Source organism: Crocodylus siamensis, chromosome 3 (assembly GCF_052110815.1).
Source record: "Crocodylus siamensis isolate JL-2025a chromosome 3, ASM5211081v1, whole genome shotgun sequence".
NCBI lineage: Eukaryota > Metazoa > Chordata > Crocodylia > Crocodylidae > Crocodylus > Crocodylus siamensis.
Window position 1 is genome coordinate 18,501,174 of NC_143397.1, and position 26,056 is coordinate 18,527,229.

The 26,056-nt window shown below is 42.2% G+C and overlaps 1 long non-coding RNA gene across 1 annotated transcript in view; it reads right to left on the reverse strand.

The window, feature by feature from the left end:
* The window catches only part of LOC149868030 (uncharacterized), an 87,609-nt gene that overhangs the window by 42,329 nt on the left and 19,224 nt on the right, over positions 1-26,056 (reverse strand). The window lies entirely within an intron of this gene.

Below are 26,056 nucleotides of genomic sequence, written 5' to 3' on the forward strand. Positions count from 1 at the left end.
TCACAATCAAAACTACACTGCTTGTATACAAAGGGTGTGTCTTTGGTTTCCTTATGTATAACAGTGAGATATGTCAACATATGCATATTAAGAAAAGAAGCTGAACAGCTTTCACCTATGCTGTTTACAGTGCATCCTTGACATCAAGTGGCAAGACAGAATCACCAACACAGAGGTCATCACCAAAGCCAACCTGCCAACCATCGCTGTACTACACAAACAGCAGCATCTATGCTGGCTTGTCCATCTTCACAGGATGGAAGATGGGTGCATCCTGAAGGACATCCTGTATGGGCAAATTGCTGATGGGTAGAGAAGAGTAGTGCTTCAAGGATATACAAGCACGATATGAAGGCTTTTGGCATCAGTCCAAACCTTTAGGAGGCCTCAGCACAGAGGTGGGCAAAATGGTAGATCCAGCCAGTAGCCAGACTCCATTTTCCAGAAGCCCCTGCCTGCATTGCTGTAGCTGCTTCCCATAGAGACCCTAACAGCAGTGGTGCCGTGACACTGTGGGACCAGGGTTTTCATGGAGACCAGCCTCAGCAGCACTGGCAGGGCATGCAGCTGGGCAGGGAGCTCCTCTGGGGCATGTGGGCAGCAGGTCACAGCTCTGCCCTGGCTTTGGACCATGCTGTCACTGTCACAAGATCCCAGGCCCGGAGCAGCTCCCCATGCAGCTGTGCACTCTGCCAGCGCAGCTGGGGCTAGTCTCCATGGAAACCCTGGCCCTGTGCTATCATGGCACCACCAATCCTGGGGTCTCCAGCGAAACCAGCACAATTGTGGGCAGGGACTGCTGGGAAACAGAATCTACCACTGGCCCAATCTGGCCCACAGCCCAGACTTTGCCCACCCCTGCCTTAGCAGGAGACATGACAAAGTGGCACTCCCTTCTCATTCATGGAACCCAACATCATGGCAGGAAATGGCCACCCAAATTACAACAGAAACTTGACCGAAGGAAACATCCCATCAGTACAGTACCCCTAATGCTTTGTACACCTGTGACCACTGCGGCAGGACCTACAAGTCTAACATCGGTCTATACATCCACAAGAAAAAAATGCACCAGCAGTCAGGCGAATAGCTACAATACCCAGCATCACTCGCTGATGAATGGATGCTATACAATGGGGACCACAGCAAGAAGAGAAATCCAACCTGTTTTGAGCTAACCCCTAACTGCTGTCTTAAGGATTTATCAAGAGGTGGCATGTCAAAGTAAAGTGGTAGTGCTGTCAGTCTCTTGCACGCTAGCAATTAGGGGAAACTGGAACAGTTTGTACAAGACTGTTGCCACCAGACAGTATCTACAATGCCAACCTATCCACCCTTGCCCAATATACCAATGCTTGGACTATTTATTGAGCTTGCTTAAGAAGGTTTGGGTTTTGTGAAGTCCACTGCGATCTAAACTGATATTACCCAAACACGCTATAGGTAAACACACTGTTTTGTATAGGCTAACTTTTGAGCCAGAAGCAATGTGGTTGCATTTACACCTCACCACTGCACAAAAACAGCTAAACTACTTCTGGTTCAGGAAACAGTGCATGGAAAGAACAACCATGGTGTGCTTGAGGGCTCTGGTGCCTGAAATGGTAAGTGTGCAGTGCCTGCACTGTAAATTAGAGCATTTCTGAGGTTGCCTTAAGATGTGTGGGAGTAGACTTGGCAGCCATCTGTTCCCAGGATTGGGTAAGTCATCTTTGCCCTGACTTTGGGTCTTACATCTCAGCCAGATTGTAAGATCTGGCCCAAAATTGGTTTTAAAAAGTCTCTCGCTTTTTACAATTACAGACTATCTATACATGCAGCAGAGTCAGGACTCCCCAAGGCACTTTTAACCCAAATTATGTGCGCCAATTATTCAGCACTAAGAGCCAGTGGAGTGGGCACTATTGTGAGGTAACATACTATCTCGGGAAGTGAGTGATCCTGAAGTGAATTACTGAACTTTCTTGAGAGGTCAATGCTGCATTTGATGGTTTCATTCCTACCATGATACATCTAAAAATTAAGTTTACCGGCTCTTTTATTATTTTCTCAAATGTACAGCAATGCCTTTAAGGATTAAATTATTGTAGTCTCTAACAATATATGGTGTATTTAGCATTATCCAACAAACAATTATAGGTTCAACTGACTGCCAAGGCAGAAAAGCTGGTAAATAAGATCTGAGAGAGACATTGATTTATAAGAGGCTACAGGGCATTTAGACTCTTTCAAAAGGATAAGAGAGAGCGAGAGAAAAAGGAACAGACAAATAGATATAGAGATATTCGAAGACAGCCTGAGGGACAGGAAAGAAAAAGGAGTTCAGTTCCAAATCTTGCTGTAAGAACAAACAAATCCACAACCAGTCCCCCGCATGTGCTCACTAGAATGTATTAAATGTTACAGTCCATTTTTGTGGTTCATGACAACCCTAATAAAAACCCTCTGAAAATGAGGAGAACTCCTGCAGCAACCTCCTCTCATGCTTTACTTTTTGTCAGTTAATCGTTGCTAAATTAATATCCTCAGTGACTAATCATTTATAATATTTTTAACCCCTCTCCTAAATGATGTGGCATCCGTAAAGAAAGCTCAGCACTGCAGTAGATCTGTTTACAAAGCATTCCAACCTACCCAGCATATTTCTTTCTATTTTCCACCCCCCCCCTTTTTTTTAACTTTATTAAAATGTGATTGGTAAATGTGTTGCTCATTGTTGCTCCATAATGCTTCAGCATTAAGGACTTAGTCACTGAAGGCATTTAGGTATCTAACTCATGTGCTAATGGACTGTTCCTCCAAAGATTTCTTATTTCAATGATCTTTTGGGGTCAGGTACTGAAGAGCGGAGGCTAAAGAGAAATATCTAGAACTAGGCATAGCGGTGAGCTGGTGACTGAGAACTTTTCATATATAGGACTGTAATTAGATTGATTTTCATACTGCCGTTTGTAGCATAAAACAACTCCTAGGCTTCACGTTTTTCCAGGCTGGAAATTGCACCAAATTATGGTGTAGTTGCTGAGTAGTGACTAGAGAACTGTTTTTTTTTCCTTTACAGATGGAAAGTATGGGCTCCTATTCACATGAAGGGAGCCCGCTCCAATGCGCTGTAATTCCAGGGTGTCAGAGTAGACTTGTTTAATTGAGGCTGCTGGAGTGTGGCAATTCCCATGCTCCAGCAGCCTCCAGCATCATGTGTATCAGCATCCCTGCACTGAAAAATGGCGCTGGGGCATTTTAAACTAAAGCTCACTCGACAAGCTTTACTTCAAAGCACCCCACCGCCATTTTTCAGCACAGGAACATTGATACACGTGACACTTCAGGCACTTCTAATTAGCATGGCTCTCAGAGCTGAGCTAATTAAAGCACCGCCATGCTTCCTGGAGCATGGGTACAAACACCCTATGAGCTAAATTGTACGAGCTTGGCGTGCCTGGAACCCCAGCCTCTTCTGGTCCATCAAACAGGTACATGGCAGTGCACGCTTCTCTATTCAACCACGAGTGTGTCTCAATCCTGAGACAGAGGGACTTTTGCCATAGATGACAATGTAATCTCCTCCTCTTATCCAAGAGACCAAACCTGGGACTACAGTGAGGCAGCAAACAAGGGGCCAGCTTCTGTGAAGTCAGTGTCCACTTTGATCCTGCTGAAACCACCAAGCTCATTCCTCATTTATCAGCAAATGCTCAGCAGAGGTTAAAAACTTTTGGGATTCTTTACACTACCAAGTATCGTAAAGCAACTGTAGTGTAGCTAAAGATCAGGTTCTTGGTCACCAGTGATCGAGGCTGCATTTGAACTCATTAGTGAAATGCTCAAGAGTCCATCAAAATCTCCTGAAACATCTCGTCTCCCATATGCACTCTAATTTTTAGGATTTGTCAAGTGAGGACAAGAGGAACAGATTAGTTTTTCTTGTGACCTAAGCCAACAGAGGTACATTCTTTTCTCAAGTAAAAAGCTAATGGACTGACTCATTAGCCTACCAGACTTCCCTTTCATTCATCCTCAAATGTTTTTCCTTCTTTTTTCCTTCCAAAAACAGAGCACACCAAATTTACTTGTCATATAACACCTCCTGATTCTCTATGTGGAAAACTTGATGACTTTTAATAGGGGTTTGAACTTTTAGACTCAGGCTATCCAAATGCAATTTCATACCTCCACACAAGGAGAAATAACATTGATGGAATTTCAACTTATCTTTATGCTGACAAATTTTTAAAGGAACACATTGCTGCTGTTTTACTCCCAATGAAATGATGTGGAGGTTAAAAGTGGCTGGTAATATTTTATTACAACAGTGTAAATCTGGAAAATTAAAAGAATAAAATGAACGCTAGCCACAGAGCCGGTGCTGTGCATACAGACCCAAGGAAATAGGAAACAGGCTCAGGGAGTGAAAACTCTTTTTTTCAGCTCGGCAGTGTAAGTGTTCAAAGAGTAAAATGTAAAGTGAGCTGCAAGGGTCAGATCTGGATAAGAGCCCACATTCTGTGTCTCAGCATCCGTTCAGGGATAAATCTGGCTCTTAATCAGGGCTGACAATTAGGCCGTACAGTTAATATTTTTACAGCTGTTTTATTAATAACACATACAGAGCATCCAGCCAGGATTTGTTGGAGACACCTCAGGAAAACGAATGATGTAAATAACAGATGGATGTAGAATATTCTTACAAACAGGCATAAAGATATTCCCATCTTGTTTAGAAGGAATTTAAATAGACAGATTGTAGATAAACAGGCAGACCAAAAAAAAAAGGTGTGTGGGGGGGGGAGAGAAAATTTAATATATTGCATACGTGCAAGACAGTATATAGAATTCTCTGTATTTTTTATATTTACATTGCTTGACATACCCACTTGAAGTAACATTAGCATTTGTAATAGCAACAGTGCCAAGGGTCGTTGTGCAACATTTTTTCTGATTGTCAACATTTTTAAGCAGATGGCACCACAAGTACAATGCTTTCTCTAATATATACCCGGTGTATATCTCTGAGACTCGCATACTGTCTCACTGAAGACTGTACTCTGCAGCCACTGCAACGAAGTTTCACGTCTCTGAAATGACTGATTGCCTGTTTTACTGTATTTTTCATTTTTCACAATGGATGGTTATGAATCTAACCAAGCCAGGTTCCTGCTTCTAAAATTTCTCTGTCATTTATCTGTCCCCACTGCCTAATTCCACTTTCCTTTGTTCACCCCTGTAGCTGTTCTCCCTTTCCTTGAAGAACAACATGTTCTTCACTACCAAGGTGGGTTTGTCTTTTGGCTCTGGTGACTTTCCCTTGAATATCTCTGGAGCACATTGGATGATTACAGGTTGTAATCCACAGGTGTGAACTCGATTGTCATCTGTGTAAATTACAATTTTTGTACTTGCACGCATAATGGTAGCATTCAAATCATTTTCAATCTAAATGCATTTTGAATGATTTCTTTAAATATGTCTTCATACCAAACCTAATTAACCTACAGACAGGTGGCTAACGGGTACTATATGTATTGCAGAGATATATATATTTTTACAATAACATCCTGCCATTATTAAACAAACATTGAAAGCCAAGAGACAACCCAACAGGTATGATTAGCGTCTAATAGTCTTTGGATTAAATTGATGTTAAAGACACTTTAGATGTATTTATTTCCCTCATTGTATCATTACAAGGCAAAGTTAAGGTTGTATTTGTGTTCATTTCCCAGCAACAATGTGTTCAGATTTCTTTGTACATTTAAGCTTACCTCTGAACTTACTTGCCTTGCCTTGCTATGCTTGCTAAAGAGATAATTACAATATCCTTGTTATGATTTAACCCTGCATCTGCTTAAGGGCTTTCAACCTTCACTGCAATGTGATGTAGGTCTTTATCTGGGAATCTCTTATGATTTTTTGAACATGTCAACAAAATAGAAGGGAAAGGAAAACTTATTATTATAATGTATGGAGGCTTTCAAAAAGGTCTTGATAAAGTACCTAACACCAGGCTATTAAGGACAATAGACAGCCATGGGGTGAGATGTAGAGTACAGTAATGGCCATTTATAGCAGCAATATAAAGAATCCTCAGCTACAGTGGGATATTTTTCAGCGAGATTTTTCAGAAAGGCAATAAACTCTCAAGCTTTAGGGCATGAGAGTCAGGAAAAATTTCCCTCATGGGTAGGTGTTTCTATTATTGTTCACTATAGTCTTTTGTGAAATATATTTTGGAGTACATGGTACTGACCATAATTAAAGATGGGCTGCTGCAGTTACTGGAACATTGGTTTGATTGGATACAGGGATTTCTGTACTCTTAATCTTGCTGCTCAAGTGCTATTGCATGAATATTTGTAGCAAACAAAGAGACACCAGCATAGAACAGGAGACTTTATTTTTAAATGTTAATCACCATGTACATGGCAAAAAAAAAAAAAAAAAGGAGAGAAAAGAAAATATTCTTTGGGATGGATTCTCTAGGCCTCTACATTCACTTTGTTTATCCAGGGCAAAGTGACCTAAAGCCATCCAGAGAACCCCTAGAAGAAGCCATTGTATAGGGAGGCTCCCCAGCTGGGCAGCAATGTAACAGTTTGGATTCTATTTCCTCCTGTAGCAGAATTGGATCACCTAGATATGCATGTACCTAACAGAAGTAAAATGAGGACAGAGTGCTGTCTCTTAAGCATACTCAGAATGGAAGCACAGGCAAGCATAGCTACATAAAATCCAAAATGTTCAGAAGTGCAAAAACTTTGCAGATGTGTCCTGCATAAATATCACAGAGGCATATAAATGTAGGATTGAGCCCAAAGTGTCTTCTGTCAGTTCAGCCACCTGTCACTGCTTCCTCATCTGGAGCTATGTGCCTGGGGTTGGGAAGGGTATAGCAGTGAGGGTATAGCAGGGATGTGCTTGTATGTATAGAAAAGGCAGGGTATTGATCAGGGGTGGGCAACTATTTCAGCTGGAGGACCACTTAATGAGTTTTGGTGAGCTGTCAAGGGCTATAAGGGTAGCCCCATCCCTTGACAGGTGCCTTACCCCGCCCCCCGTCGCCATCTTGGGACCAGATGTCCCATCCCTGACCTTTGCCACTGGAAGTCCCTCCCTCTGGAAGTACTCCTTTGCAGGGTGGGGTGCCATCATGAAACTAGAAAAAAAACCAAATCATATACTAAAAAAAAAAAAAAAAAAATCGAACATCTTCTATAACTTATTTTAATTTTATTTTTTTAAGTATTTTTCCACATTTGTGTATGTTTGCATACTGTATCTAGAGGTGATTATGTAATAGCTTAAAATACACTCTTACTCTAGCATATTGTGTGAGGGGGTGTGCAGGGATGTGGGTTATATGGTTGGAATGGGAGTGTGTGGGAGGATGGGGGTGTGGGTATGGTGGGGTGGGAATGAGTCTGCAGGCTTTAGAAGGGTGTGAGTGTGTTTTGGGGTATAGTAGGGATGGTGTGTGTGGGAAGGTCTTGGTGCAAGTGGATATGGTGGGGGTCTGTGAGAATGTGTGGGTTATGGGGGGGGGAGTGTGTGGGAGAGTATGGGTGTGTGTTCAGGGTATGGTGGGAGGTGGTGAGCCAGCCCCACCCATCCCATCCTGGCTGTAGTGCGCAGTTCCCCAGCGGCAAGCCTGGGACCCATATGGCGCTGCACAGGGCCAGCCCAGCCCAGCCCAACGTGGTTCTGGCTGCAAGGTTGGGACCCACACAGCGTGGCACAGAACCGGCCTGGCCTGGCCTAGCACATCCTGGCAGCATGCAGTTCCCTGCTGCATGGCCAGGGCCCAAATGGTGTAGCATGGAGCCAGCCTGGCTCAGTCCAGGGGCATGGCGGAGTGCCAGAACCACGGGAAGTCCTGTACCATCAAGCTGGGCCAGCTCTGTGCCTCTACGTGGTGCTCCTGGCACTCTAGCTGGGAGCAGCACATGGAGACACAGAGTCCTGAGAGCCCTACGGAGTAAAGCGATCACTGGCAGTTCCCCACCCATTCTTTAACCCACATAGAATGGCCTGGCAGGCCGGATCCAGCCCACAGGATGTATTTTGCTGGCCCCTAGTATAGTTCAAGGAAGGGGAGGTCTGGGTGGTGTGGCTGTGACAGAGAAAGGCTGCTCTGTGTCTCATTCTTTGCTGGTGGGTTCTTTAACAGGTATTTAGAGCAGCCTCCCTATAAGGACTGGATGGCAAAGGATGATGCTTCTAGTTCTCCCTCTCCTGACATGATTTGAATGTGAATCTCCAATTACCCACCAAATGGCTCTAGCCCCCAAGCCATGAGCAAGGCAGGGGCTTTTGTTCCTCCAAACCACTGCCTTATCCCAGTACCTCAAATCTGATTTCCTGATAAACCGCACCAATCAAAATCCTTCTGACCTCACTTTCATTTTATAAAGCATATTTGTAGAAAAATCTATGTTTAGAGCCAAATATGACCTTACAGGGCCCAATTAAAGAAAAGCATGTAAAAACACATGCTTGTGATGCCTGTGTAAGCTTGTATAAAACCTTTTCAGCAAAGAAATTAAGCACATGCTTCAAATTAACAATGTCTGTAAATTTTTTGCTGCACTGAGGCCTCCAGTCAATGGATTTCTTGGAATGAACCTGCCAAAATTTGTGTACAATATTAGGTGATGAACATCAGCAGTGTATGACACATTAATGCTCTGCACATGAGTGCTAACATCATGTGATGGTAAGATCATTCAGTGAATGAGTAGATAAATCATATGGATTTGCAGTTGTACACAGGAATTTTCTTTTGAATGTTGTATAAGGATCTGACTTTACAGCTGTAACCGACTGTAGTTACTGGGTTATCCAATTCATGAAAAAAACTAGAAAAAGCAAGATCAGGACTAGATCATTCAAAGAGATGGCCATGATAGATTGAAACCTGAAGGAAAAATTAGATGAGGCAAGAGGTCAGGGCTGATGGACAATTTGAAAAGAGATTGGAGGTGAGATTTTGCCTCACTTTTGCAAAATAGTTGTGGAGCTGGAAGGTTTCCACTGCTTAGCACAGATTAATAGAAAAGTAGGACTGGAAGGGACCTTATGAGTGGCGTAACTGGTGGAGGGGCAATAGGGGCAACCACTCCAAGCATAGATTTGGAGTTGGGCAGGGAAGGTGTTGATGGCAACCATGCATTTGTGGCAACAACCAGAAGCCGATGCTTCAGCTTTGCCTCAGGCACCAGGCCCCATCCCTGCATCTAATCCAGCTCCATGCTCCAGGCAGGATCGTTCTGATGTAAACCATGATGGACAAGCATCTGTCTAATCTGTCCTTAAAAGCTTCAAGAGCAACTCTCATGCACAACTACCAGGCATAATGACGGAAACATCAAAAGCACCAATAACAGAAAGTAGTTCACTAAATGTTCTCCAGATACCTGGAGAACAGGATCGTGCCACTGGCTGCACAGAAAGCAAAAAAAAATACTGTCCTTACCAGTCTGACTATAGGGTACAATTCCTTCCTGATCCCAAAGGTGGTGATTGGGCTGACCCTGAATGATGGAGCAGGACCCTGTAGCCAGGAACATCTGGATTTTTTTAAGACCCAGCAGAAGCACCAGCATATCCCAGTCATAATCCTCAACACAACAGCAATCCATAAAGAGGCACAAAGGTTTTGCATGACACAAGATGCCAAGAAGGTAAAGAAAGCATGGTCCTATCTTCTTTGCTGTCCTGTTGTCCTAGCCAGTGAAACTTGCAAGGATGCTGATTAAATAAATTCTTGATACGCTTATATTGTGGCACATTAACTCAGGTGCTCCTATGGGCAAAATAGCAATTATCACAGTGTTTTGCCCTAAAGACACACAGGCACCTTTGAACTGAATGCTGTTCCCCAAACAGTTGCCTGATTCAGAGGTGGTAACTGCTTTTCTATGAGTAGGTAGGTGTTCACATGTCTAAAAAGCATTCTCTTCACTTGTGATTGTTCCCCATTTGTGTTTTGCTCTCTGTGCACATTCTTGCAAATGGTTTTGTCAGCAGAATCGCTTAAAATTAATATAGCACAATATTTCCAGAAAGCAAATTTGGTGTTTGAATATGCTCGTAGTAGTTTTCTACTCATCTGATCAAGGAATAAAAACAGGTAATATGACCCCTATGTCTAGTCAGAAGGGTTTATTTTTTAATATTTAGGTAGTAGCGAGGAAGTAGATATAAGCAATCTACTAAACAAGACCTATACCTAAAAATATGAATAATATTTGAGTCAAAGACTCTTCATTTTATCATGTGCCTTGCAATGTTGCGCTTTTTTTGTTGTTTTGGAAAGCCTTAGGACCTGGGGGTACTATGATTATATGAAAATCTCAGGGTTCTTGCTTTTAAAAGGTCTTTAGCCCTTAGTGTTGTGGAGATCTCAAAACTGGGAATGCTAAAGGCTAAAAAAAAAAAATCAGGCATATAAAGAACACGTCGATCCAGATTTAATGTATAGACTGTGATTTGCAAAAGAAGGCACCTAAATATCGACCTTCTGGTTTGTATTTAGTCAACTAAAGAAGCCTGGTTTTCAAAAGGATGAGTACCCTGCACCTTCCATTGAGTGTATTGTGAACACCAACACTAGAAGCTACCTTGACAGTTTTGCAAACTGATGGCCCAGCCCTACAGTGAAAACTGTGGACACAGTCTCCACCTGTGGTGATCACCTGGCAAGACCAGGAACATATATACACAAGACTATATGCAAGTATAGGATCTTAGCTGTAGGCACACATCTTGATACAGAAATGCAGGTCTCTCAGTTACATATTTAGGTATCAATATATGGTGCTAAAGATCAGATAATGTTTGTCTTAGCAAAAATGTAAGTTCCAGTAATGATTATATATGAAGAATTATGTATAATTCATCTTCTTTTCTGGTTACCAACTAACTTGGGTGTTATTTTATCACCGTTTTCTTAAATGTTTGTGTCACTTAAATGAACTATAAGGTTTTCTTTGTACTTTCTCAGGATGCATTTAATTAAACAGAAACTCAGAATGAGGACTAAGAGAAAGTTTAAGGGATTCATTTATAACCAGTTAGAATCAATTTCTGAGTAACCTTCAGTTTTTCCAGTCAGTAATCGTAAAGCTTGTGTGATCTGCACCTGAGAGAACTGGAGGAATTTAGAATTTGAGATTCTGGACACAAACATACTGCAACTCATAAAGGCCGGGAGTATTTCTAAGGGATTACTAATAACTTTGCAGATTATTCTAACTTCCAGCTATTTTAGAATCATTTGAGTTCAACTTTGAAATGGTACTTTCCATTTCTCTTAACTATGTATATTTGTATGCCACCAGAAGCTTAATCCCAAACCTAGGAAAATGAGCTGCACTGTGATTGTTATTATTAACAGTAATCAAATTCAATTGTAGTTGGAATCTATCACTCCCTGCTTCACGTGCTAAACTCTTCCTGCTGTACCCATGCCCAGCTGTACCGAAACATACATGGTTCAAGCTAACACGGAAAGAAACATACAAAATGTATCAGAGCAAAATGTGAGGATACAGTAGACCCTTACCAAGTTTTTCTTTTGCCTTCTATGAACTGTTTGTGTCTCTGTACAAACAATTACATTTCTTTAGTGCCTTATCAGAGCTGCCGTGTCAAATGTATTTCAACTTTATTGTAATACACTGCTCTGCACTGTAGGTAGTTTTACTTATAGATGTGTCTATGGTATTTAGCAACATATTTGAGCATCTTACAATCTTAGATATTGTATGTTTCATTATTTCTATTCTTCTCATCACTGTGTTGAATGGGCAGCTCACAAATAATATTAATTAATCCTCATTCCACATTTTTGAGGTAATAAAGTATTAGTGCTACTTTAGTCTTGAGGAGCTAAGGTACAGAAGGTGATATTTCCAAAGGCGCTTTAGTGGTTTAGGAGTGTAAGCTATTCAACTTGTGTTTCTATATCACTTTATTGCTTTTAAAAATCCCACATAGAGAAATGAGATCATTTGTCTAAGGTTATGCAAGAAATATGTAACAGACCTAGCACCTGAATGCAAACTATGTGTGTCCCAGTAAAGTAACATGACCACAAGTCTATTCTTCCACCAACTTACCCCATGTATATCCAGCAGGTAGAACTTCCTCATTTTAATTTTCCTCTGAAATGGTAGGGGCTGGCTGTGTGGGTGATTTTGTACTGGTGTCATTAAAGAATGGCTCTTTAGAGGAATGAGAGTTTAAATTCTTATGTCTTACAGTAAGCACCAAAGGTGCTGAGATTAGAGCTCATCTTGAAAACCTGAGAGAAGTAGTATCATGCCTATACCTCACCAAAAATGTCCTTCCTGTTACTGTTACCAAAATGCTTCCGGACAGCACAGCCAACCAAACCATTCCTGTTCAATTACAAATTGTCTACATAGTCATATAGGTAAAGTAAAAGTTCTGCACTGAAACATGACTAAGAACTGGCATCCCAGATGAAAGGCAAGTCAACAGTCTGTCTGTTGTGAAATTATGTGTGTGCGTGTGTGTATCTATAGTGGGACAGAGAACAGAAAAACCTGTCCTAAACAGAAGCAAATACATGAAAGTGTGGAGAATACCACTGAAGGCAGAAATGAATGAGATGTTTATGGAAATGTGATAAATATCAGTATAATTAACTTCATTCCAGAAAACACAGATCTCCTAGAGAATGTCTGCCCTATCAATGCCTTTATAAACATGCTTTCTCCAGACCCGTGTGTGGAGGACAGGGTAAGATAATCAGGCATGCCTTTCCCTTGCCTGCTCACCCATAAGGATCTAAATTAAGAGATTGTGTTATCAATGAAAAAAGTTCAGAGAGGGTTTATTTGAGGGTTTTTAAAGAGGAGAATAAACAAACAACAATTAACACCATATTTAACATCTCTGCCGTTTTGTGCAGTCAATTTCTAACAGTGATAGGAAGAGAGGTAGTCTATTGAGTTATTTGTGTCAGCAAAATGTTACATGCCTGGCTGAATAGACAAACTAGAAATACAAGAGAATTGCTCCATCCACAAGCAAAGGAGGATGGCCCCGCATTAAGGGCATTTGCTAGGGGGTCTGGAGGCCTGGGTTTAAGTTTTGGCGTTGCTTCAGATTTCTCAGCTTATCTTGAGGAAGGTGTTTCAGTCAAAATTTCAGAAGCATCTACTCTCCTCATGTTTTGGCAAACCAGCCAGAAAGAGTTAACGCCTGGAATGAGACAGACAGCTTCAGTTGATTCAAACTGTATTTCTAACTATTGTTGTTGCTATTTACTCTTATCAGTGTAGTGTCTGCAGTGATGATTTTTTGGGGCATTTTTAAAAGAAGTTTCAAAAGCACCGGAAAGTCACTTAGGGTATAGACAGAAGTAATAATTGTATCACTTGCATCACTCTGTCAGAGAATGTGGGTACAAGCTGTTATGAAATAACTGTAAAAGTCCCACAATCTTGTAGTGAAACAAATGTAGCAAAATTGCTCTAATTAATTCTGCCTCATTCAAGATTAAGGTGAGGGCAATGTACCTCATCTGTATCACATCAGAAGTAAGTCAGCAGCTCCCAGTCTTCCCTAAAACTTGCATTTGTCTATACGATAGACATCTAAATCATTGAGGCTGGCAACAGAGGTCATATTCAGCATGTGATCAGCTGATCTGTTTCACTGATGTCTGTAGACATTGCTAGGCCTATCGTCCAACAAGGTTGGGCCCCTGCTACTCCTGGAGCTTCAGGAGTCCAATCCTGTGGGAAAACAGCCCCAGGTGCTGTGCCCTGACTTGGGTGCGCCTCTGCATGCTGAGGAAACCTGTTCGTAGAGGCGCCCCCAGTGTTGGGGCATGGGAGAGTCCCCCTGCAGAGGACTGCCATGGCGCATGTCTACAAGCGGAAAGGGGAGAACTCCCATAGGGGCACTGCAGTGAGAAAAGCATATCTAGTGCGTCAGGGCAAGGCACCCATTGTTTCACAAGGTTGGCCCCTTGAACCCCTGGGAGCTCCTGCGACAGCTGGAGAGTACAGGCTGCCCCAGGCTGCCCCCACGCTCCCACCATAAACAAACAGATACTGACTGCAAAAAGGCAGCACAGATTATGATTGGGGACATTGCTGTCACAAAATGTAGGCATCTGTGGCATGACAAAGGCCTAAGATGTCTAGTGGTACAAAGGTACCATCTGTTTGCAGCCTTAGGCTTTGTAGTGCTCTGTAAAGCAATACCAAAACATCTACAAAAGTCTGGATATTGGGGCTACCGTCATAACAGGACTAGGTACTTAATTGCTACCTTTGGTGTATTAGCCCAGAGATTCCCAAACTTTTTCTTATTGCATACCCGCTTCCAGATTTATCAGCTGCCTGCATACCCCTACCAGCACATTTTGTATCTTAATCCCTTAAATACTGACTATTATAAATGAAAATTAAATCTGGCATTACGTCATTTTTCCTGTGCACCCCCCAGAGATGTCTTGTATATACCCAGGGATATGCATATCATAGTTTGGGAACCCCTGCATTAGCCCAAAATGTAAATCCTCAAAACCCTACCTCAGATGTTGCCTCACCCTCTAAGTGCCTATTTCTGACAGTAAAGTTCCCTATGCACTCTTTTTTTGCTTCTTGGAAAGCTTGTCAGGATTCAAAAAGTAGGTATTTTTTTCTCATTTGTCTTCTAGGGCCCATTGTGGAGAGGAAAGTAGCACTGGTGTTGTAACAGCCCTCACCTGTCTTTTTTACTCAAAGATCCACATGGTAGAACAGTCATGTGAAATGTGAGATACCCCGGTTCACATCCTTCCTCTGCATGAAAGGACTTAAATCAATATTGCCTGGTTTTTAGGTGAGTTCCCTAACCACAAATCTAGAAACTATGCTGCAGTGTACCTGTTTCAGTCGAAGCTTTTCCACTGTGTATGGAACAATTAAGTATTCATTCATTCAGCAAGAGCAAGCATGACTATGAGTCTATTTTCTTGCCTGGCCAGGGAAGACCTGGGCTCCAATCTCTTGTCCAATTAACGTCACTGTAATGAATAACTTAATGTTCAGCACAACGTTAACGAATACTAAAGAACTGTATTTCACTGCAAATATTCCTAATGTTTAATATTGATCTGTGTTCCCAGTCTGGACAACAGCTGGATCATAAGCTATCCCCCGAGGTGTTCCCATAAAGAAAATCCTGATCTATGAGTAGAATGAACAATACATATTAAGTTTATGTGTACTTATAGTGGTCTTAATGAAGCCTGCTCCCTATGTTAAACATTATGATTCTCTTTTATATACTTATTACCCATTAGGATCACTTCATTATAGGTTGGCTTCATAATTAAATTTTGTTAACTGTAAAACATAGAAATACAAGCTTTCTGAACTTCAAAGCCCCCTTGCCAGGTATAACAGACAGACATAGAGCCATACGGTTGAGTGCGTGCCAGCAGTTGCTCTATTAGATAGATAACAGGATAATCAGGCATTTTAGTGAAGATAGTTAAAGGATAAAAAGTAGAAGCAGATACTCTACTGTGCTTAGTTTACTGATTTGCACATCTCTACAGTACAGACGTCTTACACATAAATTTAACAATTATTATTGTGTTGCCCTTTTCCATGAAAGGGTAAAGGAGATTTGTAGGAGCACTTAACACATGTAAATCCCTACCTCTTTAAACCCAAGCAATGTGTTAAATGGGTCCATAAATATTGTAAGTATTCTGTCCTTTTAGAAATCATACTTTTTTTTTCCTTTTAATGTAATTAAATCTATACCTCATTATAACACAACTCTTGGGAACTAGACATTTAAGACACACTAAGCGGGTGTTGTTAATAAAAAGAGAGAAAGATTTTTACTGGGTTCGAGGAAGGTAGGAGCCCGAAACATATGAGGACTATGTAAAATTTGGTATGGTATCAGAGTTTTCTAATTGCTTTTATCAAAAGAAAACCTGATCTCACTAGGCCGGCAGTGCTCAATTCCAAATTCAAGTAAGAAAACCAGCACAACATCTGACTGCCTGTAGTAGTCACTTGTGACAATCAAGGTGTCCACATTTCAGTATTAGGCTCTCCATGTTGTTGCTGTTGTTGTGATAATATATTGATTCTTTTTATCATTATTACTAATTGCCAACACAACAACAGGCTCACTCAAGAAACTTGCTGATATCAAAGGACATAAGAGGACATAAAGTCTTCAACAATATCCCCTGTGTATTTAAAGACTTAAATCTGCAAGGTCCTAACCCAAAGTGTGCTCAACATAAACCACATGACTGCTTCTCTTCTAGTTAATAAATTCTTCATGTACTTAAAATTTAGTGAATGCTTAGGCAGATCAAGACTATCAAACTCAGTATAGTATCTTGCAGGATTAAACCTGTAGTGATAGTCCCATACCTAGGTATGGTTGCCATGGCAGTTGGGATTGGCTATTTTACCTTGCCAAGCCACCTGAAGGTCCCTCCTTGACCAACTTAGGAACCAGGATTGCTTTGTTCTATAATCTTATTTGAGGTATTCATCTGAGGGATGTTAGCCTGTATTTTTTTAAACAGAATTGGTGAACTTTGTGTCAGTAAACTGTATTTTGTTTCTCTAGCTATTAATTGTAGAATACCTTCAATAAATTAATTATATAAAAGGTGCCTAATGTGCAATTTATATGTTATGATTATTGCACAAAGCCCCAGTTATAAATTAATGCAGTTGGACTGTAGTTAAAGTCTGTATTCTACTCTTAATATTCACTCACTGGCCTTCTCCTTTTATGATTCCTGTCATAACTGTGTGGTGTTGCCTCACTGCCAACTTAGCTACACTTTCACCAGTATGATGAATAAGGAAAAATGAAAATTGCATTTGGCACTTTTAATCCGATAATTATTTTTAAGAAACTAGCAGGAATGTTAAATACATTTTCCAGGTTTTTTTTTCCATCTGTTCCAACCAACGTGCAAGACTGGCACTCAAATAATGAGGCAGATCTCATGAATATGCCTCATAATGAATATTTCAGGATTATCCACATACAAAGATGTATATGTGATAGCTGTTTTGCAGGACATCTGGCTGCAACATGTGCTTCATTAAGTTACACCTGTAAACTTGAGGTCAGTTTTAAACCAGTAATGGTAATAATAAGGAGTTCAAGGAATACAATTATTAATGATGCCAGATGTTGGATTTTGTAAGTACTAGTGTGTTGACCAGACATTGGTAACGTATTTGTTTAATTGCCCTTGTTCCAAAATTTCTGGTGTAGTGTGTCCAACAGCAGGGCTTTAGTTAATCCCTACTAAAGTAGGTATACACTAAATATTGTTTCCATACTGCCTGAGAAAATACTATACCAATTATGCCTCAGGGATATAATAATTTAGAACAATTCCATAATTTGTAACTTTGCTGGGGACAAACCAAAACTTATGTATAAACTAACATGAATGTATGCTGAAGGTATCTGAATCCCAAGTTTCTCTATTACATGTAAACGTTCACTCTTTCTTTTCGGTTTTGTGATCCCAGTGGCCATGTCCCCATGAGCAGGAATGTGTGGTTTCTGGTACCTCAAAGCCTTTTGTATTACCACGAAACACACACAGTGCTTGTGATTCTGTTCACTTTGCTACATATTTTCAGCTCAGTGGCAAAAGTAGATATGGGAAAATTATGGCATCTAAAAAACTTGTGCCAGAAAAAAAGTGGGGCAGCTTAAAATGGCTGCAGCGTGCACCACCTGAAACCAAAGGCTGGCTGGCCAGAGCCATGTTCCAGCTGCCAGCCAGCCTCTGCACACCCAGATCACAGAATCATAGAGAATTAGGGCTGGATGGTGTTGGCTTAAAAATGGCATTTAAAGACCTGTTTTGGGAGCATTGGCTTATAGGTATAGATATATGCATTATAATGGGTCAAGAGGGGCAGCAGGGTTTAAATAGATTTCTAAAGAGCTTGGGAGATGCACACACAGCTTCTCATGGCCCTGAGAGCAGACAGGCTGTCTAACACAACAAGGCCAACGGATGGACACTGCCTGAGAATGAAGTGGGGCATGCCATAACACAAGATCACAGCCTTCAAGACAGACAGGTCATCTAACACAACAAGGCCAACAAGGACGGACACATGGTCTAAAAAAACAGCCTGGGACCAACGGAAGTATGTATCATACTGTCCCATAACACAAGATAAGTGACACCAGCAAGGTCCCAGAGCAGCAGGGGGGGCTGAGTCCTGGTTTTGGGGGAACAGACCAAATTAGGAAAAGGCCAGGACATATGACCACAGAGAGACAACCAACCAGAGAGAGCCATGGATGAAGAGTCATCAGAGTCATCAAGGAGGAAAGAGAATACAAAAGCAGAGACTTAAGATTAACAAATGGACCCACCTGTCCCTCCTTCTTTTCCTCCCAGTCCTTCCTTATGTCCCATCCTTCCCTGTCTCTCCTTGTTCCTCCTTCTCTTCCTTGATCAGGGTCCCTGTCCCCATCCCCACTCCCCGGGAAGGGTCCCCAAGGCCACCATGGACAGAGGGCACAGACCAGCAACCATCTCACGCACTCCACTGGAGCTATATGTCTTAGGCTGACACCTAAGAGAGAAAGCCTCAGAGTGGAGCCTGCATCCAGATGAGATGTACATTGATTGACTGATGATAACCCTAGGATTGGTAGATATACAATTGTTTCATTGTTTGTATTGTTTCTTTTTTGTTATCACTCTGTACCAATAAATAAGCCTATTATCAACTGGCAGGTGTTGTGGTCAGTCTGAGGGCTGTGTCCTCCTGGAACAAAGGTATAGGGCCTGGGTTCCTAAAATCCAGTGTCAACAGAAGGGACTTCAGGAGGTCATCTAGTCCAACCCCCTGCTCAAAGCAGGACCATCCCCAAATAGATCATCCCAGGCAAAACTTTGTCTAGCTGTGTCTTGAAAACCTCCAGGGATAGAGCTTCCACTGCCTCTCTGGGCATCCTAATATCTAACCTAAACTTCCCTTGCTGTAACTTGAGACCATTGCTCCTTGTTGTGTCATCCACCACCACTGAGAACAGTCTAGCTACATCCTCTTAGGAACCACCCTTCAAGTAGTTGAAGACTGGTATTAAATCCCCTCTCTGTCTTCTCTTCTCTAAACTAAATAAGACCAGTTCCCTCAGTCTTTCCTCATAAGTCATGTCCCACACCCACCGAACCATTTTTGTTGCCCTCTGCTGAACCCTCTCTAATGTGTCCACATCCTTTCGGGGGGGGGGGAGCGGAATTGAACATAGTTCTCCAGGTGTGGCCTCACCAATGCTGAATAGAGGGGTTCCCTTGACCTACTGGCAATATGCCTACCAATGCAGCCCAGTATGCCACTAGCCTTCCTGGCAGCAAGGGCACACTGCTGGCTCATATTCAGCTTATTGTCCACTACAACCCCCAGGTCCTTTTCTTCAGAGCTGCTTGCTGCCCAGCCAGTCAGCCCTCAGCCTGTACTGGTGCATGGGATTGTTCCATCCTAAATGCAGGACTTTCCTCTTGTCCTTGTTGAATCTCATGAGATTCCTTTTGACCCAGTCCTCCAATTTGTCTAGGTCTCTCTGAATACTAGCCCTATCCTCCAGCGTATCTACTCCTCCTCCCGCCTTAGTGTCTTCTGCAAACTTGCTGAGGGTGTACTCTATGCCATCGTCCAGGTCATTCATGAAGACATTGAACAAAACTGGCCCCAGAACTGACCCCTGGAGCACTCCACTTGATACCGGCTGCCAACTAGACATTGAGCCATACTGCTCTCTGAGCACAATGCTCCAGCCAGTTTTCTATCCACCTCACAGTCCATTCATCCAGCCTGTACTTCCTTTGCTTGCTTGTAAGAATGTTGGAATAGACAGTATCAAAAGTCTTCCTAAAGTCAAGGTATTACGTCCACTGCTCTCCTCACATCCACAGAGCCAGTCATGTCATTGTAGAAGGCAGTAGGTTGGCCAGGATTGTTGGTTATGACCTGCCCCTGGTGAATCCATGCTGACTGTTCCTAATCACCTTCTTCTCCAAGTGCTTAGAATTGGATTCCTTGAGTATCTAGTCCACGATTTTTCTAGGGATTGAGGTGAGGCTGACTGGTCTGTAGTTCCGTGGATCCTCCTTTTCCCCTTTGTTAACTATGGGCACTAACTATATTTGCCCTTTTCCAATCATCTGAGACCTCTCCTGATTGCCATGAGTTTTCAAAGATAATGGCTGGTGGCTCTGAAGTCATAACAGCCAACTCCCTCAGCATCTTTGGGTGCCTCCCATACAGTCCCAAGGACTTGTACATATCCAGATCGCCATGACTGCAGGCCCAGGAGGCCCCCAGGGTACCAGGTAAGGCTGCTGGGGCCAGCTCAGGTGCTGGTTCAAACCTCCCCTACACCTCCAAGGACAATTTGCCCTGTGCCTGAGCATGAATACAAAGGCATGCCTAGGGACAAGTAGCAGCTCCACATATATGAGCCACTGCTATTTGTCCCTGGGGAAAACACATGTTCCTATTCATATGGACAGACTCAGTTTGTCCTAAAAATGGAAATACCTAACAAGATTCAGAAAAAAAAAGCAAATGAAGGATAGATCCATTCCAGCCCTAGAAAAGAATCTTCTATTCCTTGAATGGTCAGGTACTACTACAGCATCTGTATGTATAGGATTTTATAGATGACCAGTCAAACTAGCTTTCTAGCAGCTTTTATAGCACAAGTGTGACATAGCAGCCAGAATCTGGCTTTACATAGAAAACCAAGCTACACGGCATATGAGACAGGAGGCCCAATGGAAAGACTGAAAAAATTCAGTGCAAAGATTTGCATACACCTTGTCTGCCCTACAAACTTAATGTAGCAGACAGAGATGTGCTAACCATGCTGCCTTGCACTGTACATGCTACAACCCAAACCAGCTATACTGTGCCCCCCCTACAGCACTGTGCTAACATGGGTTTTTACAACTGCTGAGAGACGATACAACTTGTTCGTTTGCAGTGGCACATGAGTGTGGCTACCCTTCCTCTGAGTTGTCAGGCACTGCATCTAAAGTTCAGCATTATGTTTAAACTGGAACAGCAAGTTTGTGCTGTAGACACGGTCATAGATGTCAGACATGGGTTCAGATTGACTGTTTATTTGTGTTTGAAGGAGAAAGATAGGAAGGAAGATACATTATTGAAAATAGCATTAATGTTTACAGGTCAATATTTACAAGCATCTAAGAGCTGCAGTCCCACTGTTTTTTAGTTGTGTACAGGTGCAGATGGGTTTCTAGCATGATTTTCAGAAGTATCTAGGTGCCTAACTATTTCTGAAGTCTTTCAACTGAGGAACATGGGCTGTAAACAGACATCTCATTTGAAGTGGCCCTGAGTGCCCCAGGCTTTGACCCACATCAAAATAGGAGCCACACAGCCATTTATACACACAGCCTTTCAAAACTTCATTGCTGCTCTTCTACTAATAGGTGGCCAGCAAGAGCACACAGCCTAGAGGTTTGTCCATGGAATGACCCACAATTAACTCACAGATGCACACACAGAATCAGAGAAGTCGGGTTGGAAGGGACCTTGTAGATCTTCAAGTCCAACCCCCGGCCTGAACGGGAGAAAAACTGGACTCAAATGAGTCCAGCCAGGTAGGCATCAAGCCTCTTCTTACGGACCCCCAGGGTAGGAGCCAGCACCACTTCCCTTGGATGTTGGTTCCAGCTCCTAGCCGCCCTGACTGTGAACTAGTTCTTGCGGATGTCTAATCTAAACCTACTCTCCAATAATTTGTGTCCATTATTCCTTGTTATGCCGGGGGCGCTAGGGGAAACAGAGTCTCCCCTAAACCCTTCTGGTCCCCCCTAGTGAGTGTATAGACAGTCACCAGGTCCCCCCTCAGCCTTCTCTTGTGAAGGCTGAACAGGTTTAGGTCCTGCAGTCTTTCATTATAGGGTCTGCCCTGTAGTCCCAGGATCATGCGAGTGGCCCTCCTCTGGACCCTCTCAATGTTGTCCACATCCCTCCTGAAGTGGGGCGCACAGAACTGGATGCAGTACTCCAGCTGTGGCCTGACCAGCGTCACATAGAGGGGGAGGATCACCTCCTTGGCTCTACTAGAGATGCACCTATGGATGCACGACAAGGCCCGGTTAACCCTGACAACTGTGACCTCACATTGTCGGCCCATGTTCATCTTGGAGTCAATAATGACTCAAAGATCCCTTTCTGCCTCTGTGCTCTCAAGAAGGGAGTTTCCCATCTTATAAGTGTGCTGCTGGTTTCTACTGCCTAAGTGCAGCACCCTGCACTTGTCAGTATTGAAACGCATCCCTGTTTATGTCAGCCCACTCCTGTAACCTATCCAGATCTTGCTGCAATCTTTCCCTCCCTACTAGCGTGCTCACCTCACCCCAAATTTTGGTATCATCAGCGAATTTAAATAGGTTGCTTTTCACCCCGTCATCCAAATCACTGATGAAGAAATTGAACAGCGCAGGCCCAAGGACCGAGCCCTAGGGGACTCCGCTGCCCACAGCAATGTTTCAAGGAGTAGTGGTAGCATGTTTTATCAAGCATACTTCACTGGTACTTAAGGAAGGGCAATGGATTTGTACATCTGTAAAATTCTAGGACAAAAGGTTTTCTCATGGGAGAGATGTGACATCTATTTACAGCCTAATAGCTTTATATGCTGGACAGAGGGCAGAACTTCACATATTCATTAAGCAGTGGTTTACACATTAAATAACAAACCCTAAATTAAATAAGGGCTTTGTTTTGAATTGGGTAAACTTCATAGGCAAAAAAATATTCTATATATGTTAACCCCTTTCTCATTCTTCAGCCTCTACATGAATTTGTTCATAATTAGAAAGTAGTCAACAAATATTTCCTAAGTCCTTTTAACTACATGCATTTTATGCACACAGTCTTGAAAATCCTGTTATGTTCCTTACTATCTCCTGGGAAATGGGATTTATAAATAAATCCTTCAGTGGGAGGCACCTACCTAGGTCTCTCCATTCACTGTTTAGCAAGCCTTGGCACCTAACCCTATTGATGCAGATCACCTTTCTAGGGCACGGTGCTTAAAATTTAGGCATTGTGACACCTCAGTTGAGACACCTTAGATCAAGATTAGAATTTCATTGAAAGTCAGGAGTACTTCCCTGATTTAGATGATTTTGGAAACGTTGCCCCATGTCAAGCCTTACAAAGTTAAGTCTGATAAGATGAAAAGGAAAAGTTAGACAAAATATCAGGAAAACTTCCCAAAGGGGAGAACTTTGCCATTGTGGTGAGGTTTTCCAAGGGAAACAAAAGCAGCTCTATTGTTTGATGCACTTAAAATAAGATTGAACAAAGCACTACTGTGGAGAACAGCCCTGCTTTGTTGGCTTAGTAATTGATTTAGCAGGTCTTGTCCATCTCTTATATATATATCAGGTTTCTAAACTCTGAAGGTTTAGAGAAGCATCTAAAGCTGCTCTATTTCAGTAACTTGTAAAGTTTGCCTTCCTATTAACAAGAATGCTGTGTACAACCAACTGGACTGATGCAGTTGGAAGGGGGAACATCTCCTGAGTAATTTTGCAGTTGCTATAGTGATTGATTAAATTAAAAAAATAACTTGTAAATTCAAAATCCTAATTGTACTGACAACAATCTAAATGTGGTTAGAACAGTGAGTCACACTCCAGATTATGTGTCTCAAATAAGGTTTTAATTTAAATTTAACAAGGCAATTATTGTACAGTATGTTAATTCAATACCATTTGATTAACAAAAACTTGTTGCTGAACTATAACACCTACCGTATTTAGTAAGATCTATATCTATTGCATAGATATACTTGCTGCTGACAATTAACATACAAAAACTATTGCATATAAATGCATCTTTCTACATTTGTCAAGACAGCAATCAGATGTTTATTACATAGGAGCAGATTATTAAAAGCGAATGCCTTATGTAGAGGGTTACCAACCATGTTAGCAATACATATTTATAAGTACTGTATCTATTAAATATATTACTCTCTATAAATATGTTTTAACAATTATTTAATATGTAATAAAAACCCTGTGTATGTAAATTGAATGGGTAGTTAAGGATTTTTAGGATACATAATTTAGAGTGCTACCAAATCTGTTTTCTAAATGTTGCTTTCCCTCTTTAGTAAATCAAAATTAAACACAAGTTACAGGATTTTCATTTAAATCACCTGAATGAGTGGCCAGAATTTCAGACTTGCAGAGAAACTCCAGCTGCCATGAAAACCAATGGGAGATATACATATTTGGCATTTTTTCAAAATCCGCTTGGCACATAAAGCTTCTTAAAAATTGTTTTTAATGTCAGAGGTAATATGATGTGAAGACTTCAGATGCTGATATTATAGTATTTTATATCATTGCAAATATGAGACACAGGGTTTTTTGTGAGTAATCTTTTATCAGACCAACTTCTTCTTCAGTCTGTCCCAACTATGCCAGATCCAGCACAGGTGGCACACACTTGAGCCAGTCCGGGACTATACTTCACACGGTGCCCATCTTAGGCTAGTTCAGGATATGCACTGCATTCGGCAGCCAGTCTGGCTGATCCGGGACCCATGCTGCATCCGGTGTCCACCCCATAGCAGCCAGGGTGGGTGCCAGATGTGGCATATGTCCTGGACTGACGGGAATGGGCACTGTGCTTGGCATGGATTTAGGGCCAGCTGAGGCAGGTGCATGCACAGTGTGCAGCATGTGGGTCTCTGGACCCAGGGGCAGTGCTTGGGGGCTGGATGATGAGGCTCTGCAGGCAAGATCTGTTGGACTGTGTTGAATGATGCAAGAGAAAGTCACCATGAAAACATGTCTTGTCCATTAATTCCAAATGTGCTTGCACCAAAAGCAGAAAAATGTAATGAAATCAGCCCAGGGCACACACAGCACCACTTAGGCTGTATGTCTCAGGCATGCTCATGATATTGGCACTAGGCACAGCCACCACAGAGTGGAGACATATGGGGGTCTAGGCAGAAATACTAAATGTTAGGAGTTCAACAGAACCCAAGAGAACAGTAGTACAGGGTTGTGAACACTGACTATTGTCTGTAAATTATAGGATAAATGAAAACAAAAACCAAAAGAGTAGCCAAAGGGAGTGATGTGAATGGATTTATACTTTGGTAAACATCAATATTTACCACCATAAATGTTTGGCAAAACACCTGTTAATGACTTTGACCTATTTTCAATATACTTTGATAATATGGGGATCAAAAATTGAGATCTGACTGAAGAACCCAAACCCAAAAGTTAAACATTAACACTAGGAAGCTGAAAATCAAGAGAGGTATTGAGTTTCTACAGGTCTTACTTTATTGGAATAAAGAGTATTAACGGACTTTGCATGCAGTGCTGAATGATGAAATGTTGTAAGAATTAATAAGGATCGATAACTAGAAAAATATGGAACTCTATTAGGAATGCATGCAAAATACAAATGAAAATGTGTTTGTAAAGGACAGAGATTATTACCACCGCTCTAGAACAGTGGCTCCCAAACTTTTCTTGCTGTGACCTTAAATCTCCGGGTTGAGACCCCCCACCTCCGCCCCTGCTGCTGACTCACTCATGCCTGGCAATGCCAGCAGAACCTGGGCCAGACTAGGATTGCAGGGCGCAGCAGCAGCGAGTGCCGCGTGGACTGTGCACCAGGAGACACCCCCGGTGGCTCAGCAACCATGCCTCACACTGCTCATAGGGTGCCCTCCCTTCTCTCTCATCTGCCATGCCTTGGTGTTTCTTATGGTTCTAAAAGGGAGGCTGTCCCTGGGCCTTCACGTGACCCCCAGTCCAACTGGACCCCGCACTGGGGCTCCTTAGCACCCCACTGGTCTCTACTGCTCCCAGGCCCCTTGCTGGACCCCTTTGGTCAACTGTGTCCTGCAGGGCACCTACAGCCTTAAGGGCTACATGTGTAGATTCAGTTCTTCCCTAAACTACGCCCCAAGCCTCATGGGTGTTACTGCAGTC